Source organism: Photinus pyralis, unplaced genomic scaffold, assembly GCF_008802855.1.
Source record: "Photinus pyralis isolate 1611_PpyrPB1 unplaced genomic scaffold, Ppyr1.3 Ppyr1.4_LG1, whole genome shotgun sequence".
Taxonomy (NCBI): Eukaryota; Metazoa; Arthropoda; class Insecta; order Coleoptera; family Lampyridae; genus Photinus; species Photinus pyralis.
The window spans coordinates 18307974-18318269 of record NW_022170249.1 but is presented as its reverse complement, the minus strand read 5'-3'; positions in this window follow the sequence as shown (position 1 = coordinate 18318269).

Genomic DNA, 10296 nt, shown 5'->3' with positions numbered 1-10296 from the left:
TATAAGTACTAGTAATAGATAACCTGATGGAAATTTTAAGGTGATTCTGCTTTTGTACGTGAAAATCCAAAAATGAAAAGGAAAAAGGTTGTTGCAATGAATTTAATTTTTTCGACATGCGTTGCAAATAGAATCACGAAAAATTGTAAAGTGCTTTCAAAAATAGAATGAGAGTGAGATGTAATTTTGCAAAATCTAAGATGTCTTTAAGAAAAAATAACAAATCAAGTGAGTATTTCAAATTAACTAAATGGAAGGTGCAGGTATAGCAAAGCAAAGCAACCAAAAAAAAAAAACAAGCGTTTAAGAATAAATACTTACTTACCATATTCCATTTAAGATATACACACACACACACAGGGTGTTGCACTGAGGTCACTACTAAGAAGCTGTATAAATCTAATGGCAATAATACGAATACGTTCGATGTGAATTTCTCAACTATTGTCGCTATACTAAGCGAAATTAGAAAGGAATTGAAAAAAATGCAATTAAGAAGGTATTTGCCTTGGTGCATTGGAAAAACAAATTAAGCTGTACATACTATTAGAAATTCTACTTTTAGTCAGCGTCATAATGCTAGTGAAGAAGTCTTGTTTTCTGTAATCAAGCGTGTGATTCAGGAAATTCTTTGGAGCTAAAAGTTATAATATAAATTTACGGGCTATGAGATTGTGAGATTACACTTTATCCCCCCCCGGTGGGACACCTTTTACCCCCCCGGTTTAGTCACGGTTCGTGGGCTGGGTATTTTTCCGTGGCCTTGTTTTTGTTTGTGTTTGTTTTGGATGCCTGAGGCTATGTGCGTAATGGTGAAAGCCTAATTGATTTGGTTTTTGAATGCCCGAGGATGTGAATGTAGTTTTTTGAATGTCCTAAATGACGTGTTTGTGTAATAGGAAAACTTGCGACGTGACTAACGAGGGGCTTAGTTTGTATAGGTATTTTTTGGATACCTGCGGCATGCGTGTAATAGGAAAAGTCTGTGTAATTATGAAAGGAAGGCCTAATTGTTGTGTTTTTGAAAGTATGATGATGACTTTGTCACGATTAATGGTTGTTTTTTGTTTGTATTTCTCTTTAGATGCTTGAGGCTATGTGCGTAATGGTAAAAGGCTAATTGATTTGGGTTTTGTATGACTGAGGTTGTGAAAGTAGTTTTTTGAATGTCCTAAATGACGTGTTTGTGTAATAGGAAAACTTGCGACGTAACTAACGAGGGGTTTTGTTTGTATTGGTATTTTTTTTTGATACCTGCGGCATGCGTGTAATAGGAAAACTTTGTGTAATTATGAAAGGAAGACCTAATTTGTGTTGTTATTTGTATGTGACTGTTACATAAAGTGTAGATTGCGAATGTGTAATTCCAATGATAATAGATGCATTGATAAAAATTCAGTATTGTTAGATGTGTGCAATTTGTAAATGTAAATTAAGATTGAACTATAGTATGTATCGCGCGGAATTGTTTGAACTCTTTTTTTAATGAAAAATTACAATTAAACACGTTATCTGAGTGTAAGTGAGACAGAGATAAAAAAAATATTCCAAACGTAAGATACTAACATTACAAGTTACGCATTTCAAATTGACCAAAGAGGAGTTGTTGTTGAAGCTCCTTATTATTTTTCGAAAAAAAAAAATGCACAAACATTCACAAGCGATATATAAGTACTAGTAATAGATAACCTGATGGAAATTTTAAGGTGATTCTGCTTTTGTACGTGAAAATCCAAAAATGAAAAGAAAAAAGGTTGTTGCAATTAATTTAATTTTTTCGACATGCGTTGCAAATAGAATCACGAAAAATTGTAAAGTGCTTTCAAAAATAGAATGAGAGTGAGATGTAATTTTGCAAAATCTAAGATGCCATTAAGAAAAAATAACAAATCAGGTGAGTATTTCAAATTAACTAAATGGAAGGTGTAGGTATAGCAAAGCAAAGCAACCAAAAAAAAACAAGCGTTTAAGAATAAATACTTACTTACCATATCCATTTAAGATATACACACACACAGGGTGTTGCACTGAGGCCACTACTAAGAAGCTGTATAAATCTAATGTCAATAATACGAATACGTTCGATGTGAATTTCTCAACTATAGTCGCTATACTAAGCGAAATTAGAAAGGAAGTGAAAAAAATGCAATTAAGAAGGTATTTGCCTTGGTGCATTGGAAAAACAAATTAAGCTGTACATACTATTAGAAATTCTACTTTTAGTCAGCGTCATAATGCTAGTGAAGAAGTCTTGTTTTCTGTAATCAAGCGTGTGATTCAGGAAATTCTTTGAAGCTAAAAGTTATAATATAAATTTACGGGCTATGAGATTGTGAGATTAATTTGGTTAGTTTTGATTATGAGTTGAGATTAAGGATTTAGGAATTTTTAACATAATGCTAAGGCAAAAATACGAAAGAAAAAACGGCTGTCCCTGGTTTAATAATGTGCGAGAACGCCATCAGCCACTACACTCTTGCTTTATTTTGTTATTACTTAGTATAAGCAAAAAAAAAAGTTTGGTGGAACTTTTAATCAGTTTTTCCGTGTCGATGGTGTTATAGGAAGTCAAACGGTTTAGTAACTATAGTTTGGTACAATAAGTACACGTTAAAACACGCCACAAAATTAGAATTTTTTTTCCCTACTAATAGATTGTCGTCGAGGCAAAATTCCATAGGTATCCCAAATGTCAACTGTTTATCAGAAAAAAGATTTTATTGATTATTGAAGTGCAATCTTACAAAATCTGACATTAATCAGTAAAGAACACGAACATGAAGCATCTCGGTCTCATCATTATATCATTATTATGTTCTTACAGTGTTAATAAATGGTTTCAAGATTCTGGTACTAATTAGTCTTGATAATATTCAATAAAATTTTTAAATGAAAGGTAAAAAAGCATGACTCGATTTTATTGTTTTATACTGACTATTTAAACACATAAGTACCTACAAAATTTAAAAACGTTAAAGGAAGTTTAGTTCTTTTTAACAGCCCACATATTGTGTATTTTGCACTTATAGTTTAAGGCTATTTCTTGTTTGCGACATATAACAGAAAACAGCATCTTCTATAATTGAAGCGTTTTCATTAATATTTAACGAGTGCAAATAAATTATTTAAATTTTCGTGCAATCACTGATCGACATTGAAATGCTGCTCTAACATTTTCAACTTATGACAAATTGTTGTTACAAAAGTCAATTTTTGAGATAGAAACAGAACAAAGGATAAACGGTTATACATTTTACATAAAGGCTATCTTACGTTAACAAATGTCAAATATCGATGATAATCAACACATATAAATTTTACTTATTCAAAATTGCCCAAAAACCAGCTTAATGTTATTGTTGTTGTTCGTCACCGTGGCGATGCTGTAGAATTTCGGTTATAGCGAAAAATTGAAAGAGTTATATAGGACTATACCTACATAGGACACTTTTATATGAGCGGTTATTAACGAAGGAAGAAAAGAAACTAAGTTCTTTATACAAAAGGAAGAACCTCTAATGATTTAATTTATAATTATCTAAGTGCAATGCTGCAAAATAAGTCGAGTGTCTTGTTGTGCCATTGAATCTAACACTTTTCAATTTACAAAGTCTTTATATCTTAGGTAGCAGTATAATTTCAATTTCGTATATCAGTACCGATCGACTTAGAAAACGAATTAGTAATATAATTAATGAAACTTAGAGAGAAGAGAATCATTTTTGAGATATCTGAAAAATAATGCAAGGCACTTTGCTTCTGTTAAGCCTAGTTTTCATAGATACGATTTTCATATTTTCCCCTACGAATTTGTACTTGTACTAAATTTCGTATACCCAGATGGAAAGATTTTTAATTAATTATAAATTGGATGATGCCCTCTTCGGTATCAATTTTTAGAACTTGTAATAGACTAATGATTGAATAAGTTGATTGAAAGAAAAGTTCAACACAATACACAGCCGTAAAACCTCTGATAAAATACAAAGGTTTTGATTGGAAATTATATGATTTTTGATTTTTCAGAAAAGGCGAATTGTTCAAATTGAATAAAATGAGAAACGGCTAACAAAGATTCAAAAGATGAATTTTGCGTATTACTGTTTCCAAAAAATAATAAGTACTTAAACTGAAAACTTCGCACCCCGAAATAGCTAACGATACGAACTCGTTCATTTATTTTATAACATTTTAAAAACAAAAATACGAAAGCAAAACAAAATTATTTAGGGTTTGCTCTGCCTTAAATAACAATCTTCGAGTTTAATTTTATAGATTCATAAAAAAAAAGATTAGGAAGGTAGGTCTTCGAAATACGTTTCAGAACTTGTAACGTATAAGTGCCGTTCTTAAGACTACTCATGAAAAAATGTCTTTAACAAGGTGTGTACTCATAATGCCTCGGGATACAGAAACAGTCCGAGCATGTACGCTCAAGTTGAAAATTTAAAAATGCCCCTGATAAATAAATCTAAAAAAAATGCCTCCGGGCGATTTAAACACACAAAACTTAAAAGCTTTAAAACTTTTGATGGAATTTAAAGACAACAACTAATGCTACCTAATTTTTATATAAATTAGAACATGATCCGCGCAAAAAATAAAACAATTGGAAGAACTGACCAAATAGAAACAATTTTCAGTTCATTTGATAGCATGTACAATCACAAATATTAGATAATAGTAAGGCGCAATTCAATGAATGTAATGGTTTTGAAAACTGATACTTCGAAATCATTGCGTATGTTGAGAATTTATTAACTCATAAAGATCATCATCATGTAAGTGATGTCCAAGCTCATATAGATTCCAATTTAAAAAAATTACATTATCAACAATTTTATTTTGAGGAAAAACATGAAGATTTATACATATACATTTTTTTTGCGATATTGCACTTTCGATAACTTAATTAATAAAAAAACAATTACAAAGGAATAGTCAATATTTAACATTCTGCTTACAAGTTGAAAGTAAAAAAAAGTGGTTGCTGTGATTCAAGTTTGTTACGGTAATTATGCACCTAATTACTTGCTGTTATTGAATTTGTAGGTAGTAGGGTAGTGTCAATATACAGAAAATCGCATACTTGTCTGTCTATGTAAATTGGTTTTTATGATTATAGGTATACGGTTATAATGGAAGACCTAGTACGCCTATTGAATTTATCTGTAAGTGTAAAAAATTTGGAAAAATTAAACGAAAAATACGATTTAAATATTGAAGAGTTGTTGTCAATGTGTTATAGTGCCATAAATCAATTGAGTGTGTCCTTTTTGGAAAACTTTGTCTTCAAAAGTCAATCTTTTTGGTGTAGCATAGATACAATGCTAGAACGTGCCGTCGTTCCCGTACCAAATGACACGTTGTACAATTTGTGTGCTAAAAAAATGCTGGGGAGACCTTCCGAATGGATTAATTTACCAATCGATATCCAAACGGAATTGTCCTGGAAAAAGAAGAAGCTAGATGATATCGGTAGAGACCTACTACATCTTGAAAAAGAAACGGACACAGAGTTAGACGAGTGAGAGACATAAATAGTTATTTAATTTCCAGTCAAGAACTTATAGATATTCTAATAGGCAGTTTAAATAAAGTTAAGGATGATACAGATATTGAGTTGTTTAATAATAGTTATTAGTTATTTTGTAGATGTTAGTTTTAATTACTTAAACTTATACGAAAGGATTTGTATAAATATTGTTAGTATGTCTGATTGTTGTTATAGACAGTATTATAGTAGATATAGGGACTTAATTTACAATTGGTCATGTATATTATAATAAACAGATTTAACGAGGGGTATAAACAATTTTTTTCTTGTTCAAGTTTAATTTTATGTCGATAAAAAAAAAGGCTAATTAAAATCTCTCTGTCTTTACATTTGAATTTTCTGATTGTCTCGATTTACAAAACATCCAAAAACTCGTAACAAAAATTTGCAAGTTCTGAGGAAATGGTACAGGATCATTACCCACTACTTGGCTACAAGAAAAAAAACTAAGAAAATTGAACAAGTTAATTAAATAAAATTAAACTCGATTTTTTTTACAAGCTCTATCTTGAAACATATATCACACACGTGCTATCTTCCGTAAATACATATTATAAAAGTTCCATATCAGAAATCAGCAATCGCTTTTAAAATTGGATAATAATTTGAACTTGGCGAAAATTAACATTTTGTACCTCATCACCTCATCTTTATATAATTCAAACTACTCTACTTTTCTGAAAAAAGACCATCACATAACTTCTAATCAAAACTTTTGTGTTTTAATTTTATTTCATCAACACGTTCAATTTCTTTGAATATTCGCAAAAAGTTGAAAAAAAATTACAACTGCAAAACGATTTTCGCGCGTATCGTACAAAACTTTGGTAAGTAGATAAACTTAACACCCAGTTTTTCACAAACATTCAAGACTACTACGTTTCGGTTTACAATCAGAATATCGCCCCGGGCATATAGCCCCGAGCAAAATATCCGATTAATATGCTTATAGGACGTGGCTGAAGTGTATCTTGAAGAGAAGCCTATTACGTACTCGTTTTATTACAATACTCGTTCGCAATACCGATGTGAATCCCCCCGTTTGACATTGTCTTCTTATTGTACCTTTGTAGCAAAGTACCTAATTAGTAATTAGCATTACCTACATGAAATGTATTTTTTGATCCATTGAAGTGAACACTTTCATTTTTCAAAATTTTGTTTAAGTGTGATTCTTTCGGTATAAACTACTCATCATCTCCAACGAAATGCTCTTAAGAGTACATCGATAGTAAATTCAACTTTGCCCACCGCGCCTGAACGTGGAGTACATAAAAGGACCTATTTGATTTTATAGTAATATCACCTTTTACATTTTATGATTGAGTGTTAAAATTGTCGTGAGGAAAATAACATCATTACATCATTTTACACTTAGTTCAATTATTTTTGCATGGTTTAGCTTTTTAGCTTGGCTTAGCAGCAAAAATAATTCAGATTACTTATGCCGAGTTACTTGGATTTTCTGATCGTTTCGCTTTGCAAATGGAATATCGCCCCGGGCAGAATATCATCCATCATCTTCAAAAAGATGCTCGTTTATGTGAAACAGCCTGTTCATGTGTGTTGTTTAGTGAGGTCAATACAAAAGGCCCGTATGCATAGGTTATGATGGAATGGGCGAGCCCATTCCAACCTAACCTATAACAGGCCTTTTGTATTGACCTCACTAAACAACACACATGAACAAGCTGTTTCAGATAAACGAGCATCTTTTTGAAGATGATGGATGATATTCTGCCCGGGGCGATATTCCATTTGCAAAGCGAAACGATCAGAAAATCCAAGTAACTCGGCATAAGTAATCTGAATTATTTTTGCTGCTAAGCTAAAAAGCTAAACCATGCACAAATAATTGAACTAAGTGTAAAATGATGTAATTGATGTAATGATGTTACTTTTCCTCACGACAATTTTGACACTCAATCATAAAATGTAGAAGGTATTATTAGGTACTATAAAATTAAATAGGTCCTTTTATGTACTCCACGTTCAGGCGCGGTGGGCAAAGTTGTATTTCCTATCGATTTACTCTTAAGAGCATTTCGTTGTAAATGATGAGTAGTTTATACCGAAAGAATCACACTTAAACAAAATTTTGAAAAATGAAAGTGTTCACTTCAATGAATCAAAAAAAATACAATTCATGTAATGCTAATTAATAATTAGGTACTTTGCTACAAAGGTACAATAAGAAGACAATGTCAAACGGGGGATTCACATCGGTATTGCAAACGAGTATTGTAATAAAACGAGTACATAATAGGCTTCTCTTCAAGATACACTTCAGCCACGTCCTACAAGCATATTAATCGGATATTTTGCTCGGGGCTATATGCCTGGGGCTATATTCTGATTGTAAACCGAAACGTAGTAGTCTTGAATGTTTGTGAAAAACTGGGTGTCAAGTTTATCTACTTACCAAAGTTTTGTACGATACGCGCGAAAATCGTTTTGTAGTTGTAATTTTTTTTTCAACTTTTTGCGAATTATCAAAGAAATTGAACATGTTGATGGAATAAAATTAAAACACAAAAGTTTTGATTAGAAGTTATGTGATGGTCTTTTTTCAGAAAAAGTAGAGTAGTTTGAATTATATAAAAATGAGGAGATGAGGTACAAAATGTTAATTTTCGCTAAGTTCAAATTATTATTCAATTTTAAAAGCGATTGCTGTTTTCTGATATGGAACTTTTATATATTTATGGAAGATAGCACGTGTGTGGTATATGTTTCAAGCTGGAGCTTGTAAAAAAAAATCGAGTTTAATTCTATTTAATTAACTTGTTCAACTTTCTTAGTTTTTTCTTGTAGCCAAGTAGTGGGTAATGATCCTGTACCATTTCCTCAGAACTTGCAAATTTTTGTTACGAGTTTTTGGATGTTTTGTAAATCGAGACAATCAGAAAATTCAAAGTAAAGACAGAGATTTTAATTAACCTTTTTTTATCGACATAAAATTAAACTTGAACAATAAAAGATTGTTTATACCCCTCGTTAAATCTGTTTATTATATATACATGACCAATTGTAAATTAAGTCCCTATATCTACCATAATACTGTCTATAACAATCAGACATACTAACAATATTTATACAAATCCTTTCGTATAAGTTTAAGTAATTAAAACTAACATCTACAAAATAACTATTATTAAACAACTCAATATCTATATCATCCTTAATTTTATTTAAACTACCTATTAGAGTACCTACAAGTTCTTGACTGGAAATTAAATAACTATTTATGTCTCTCACTCGTTTAACTAACTCTGCGTCCGTTTCTTTTTCAAGATGTAGTAGGTCTCTACCGAGATCATCTAGCTTCTTCTTTTTCCACGACAATTCCGTTTGGATATCGATTGGTAAATTAATCCATTCAGAAGGTCTCCGCAGCATTTTTTTTAGCAAATTGTACAACGTGTCATTTGGTACGGGAACGACGGCACGTTCTAGCATTGTATCTATGCTACACCAAAAAGATTGACTTTTGAAGACAAAGTTTTCCAAAAAGGACACACTCCATTGATTTATGGCACTATAACACATTGCCAACTCTTCAATATTTAAATTGTATTTTTCGTTTAATTTTTCCAAATTTTTTACACTTACAGATAAATTCAATAGGCGTACTAGGTCTTCAATTATAACCGTATATTATGATAAAAACCAATTTACATAGACAGACAGGTATGCTCTTTTCTTTATATTGACACTACCCTACTATCTACAAATTAAATAACAGCAAGCAATTACTAAAAATAGCATAATTACCGTAACAAACTTGAATTACAACAACCACTTTTTTTTACTTTCAACTTGTAAGCAGAATGTTAAATATTGACTATTCCTTTGTAATTGTTTTTTTATTAATTAAGTTATCGAAAGTACAATATCGCAAAAATTTACCTATATGTATTATCTTAATGTTTTTTCCTCTAAATAAAATTGTTGATAATGTAATTTTTTTAATTGGAATCTATATATGAGCTTGGACATCACTTACATGATGATGATGATCTTTATGAGTTAATAAATTCTCAACATACGCAATGATTTCGAAGTATCAGTCTTCAAAACCATTACATTCATTGAATTGCGCTTTACTATCATCTAATACTTGTGATTGTATATGCTATCAAATGAACTGAAAATGGTTTCTATTTGGTCAGTTCCAATTGTTTTATTTTTGCGTGGATCATGTTCTAATTTATATAAAAATTAGGTAGCGTTAGATGTTGTTGTCTGTAAATTCCTTCAAAAGGTTTAAAGCTTTTAAATTTTGTATGTGATTAAATCGCCCGGAGGCATTTTTTAAAGTTTTATCAGGGACATTTTGAAATTTTCAACTTGAGCGTACATGCTCGTACTGGTTCTGTATCCCGAGGTATTATGAATACACACCTTGTTAAAGACATTTTTTCATGAGTAGTCTTAAGAACGGCACTTATACGATACAAGTTCTGAAACGTATTTCGAATACCTACCTTCCTTCCTAATCTTTTTTTATGAATCTATAAATTAAACTCGAAGATTTTTTATTTAAGGCAGAGCAAACTCTAAATAATTTTGTTTTGCTTTCGTATTTTTGTCTTTAAAATGTTATAAAATAAATGAACGAGTTCGTATCGTTAGCTATTTAGGGGTGCGAAGTTTTCAGTTTAAGTACTTATTATTTTTTGGAAACAGTAATACGCAAAATTCATCTTTTGAATCTTTGTTAGCCGTTTCTCATTTTA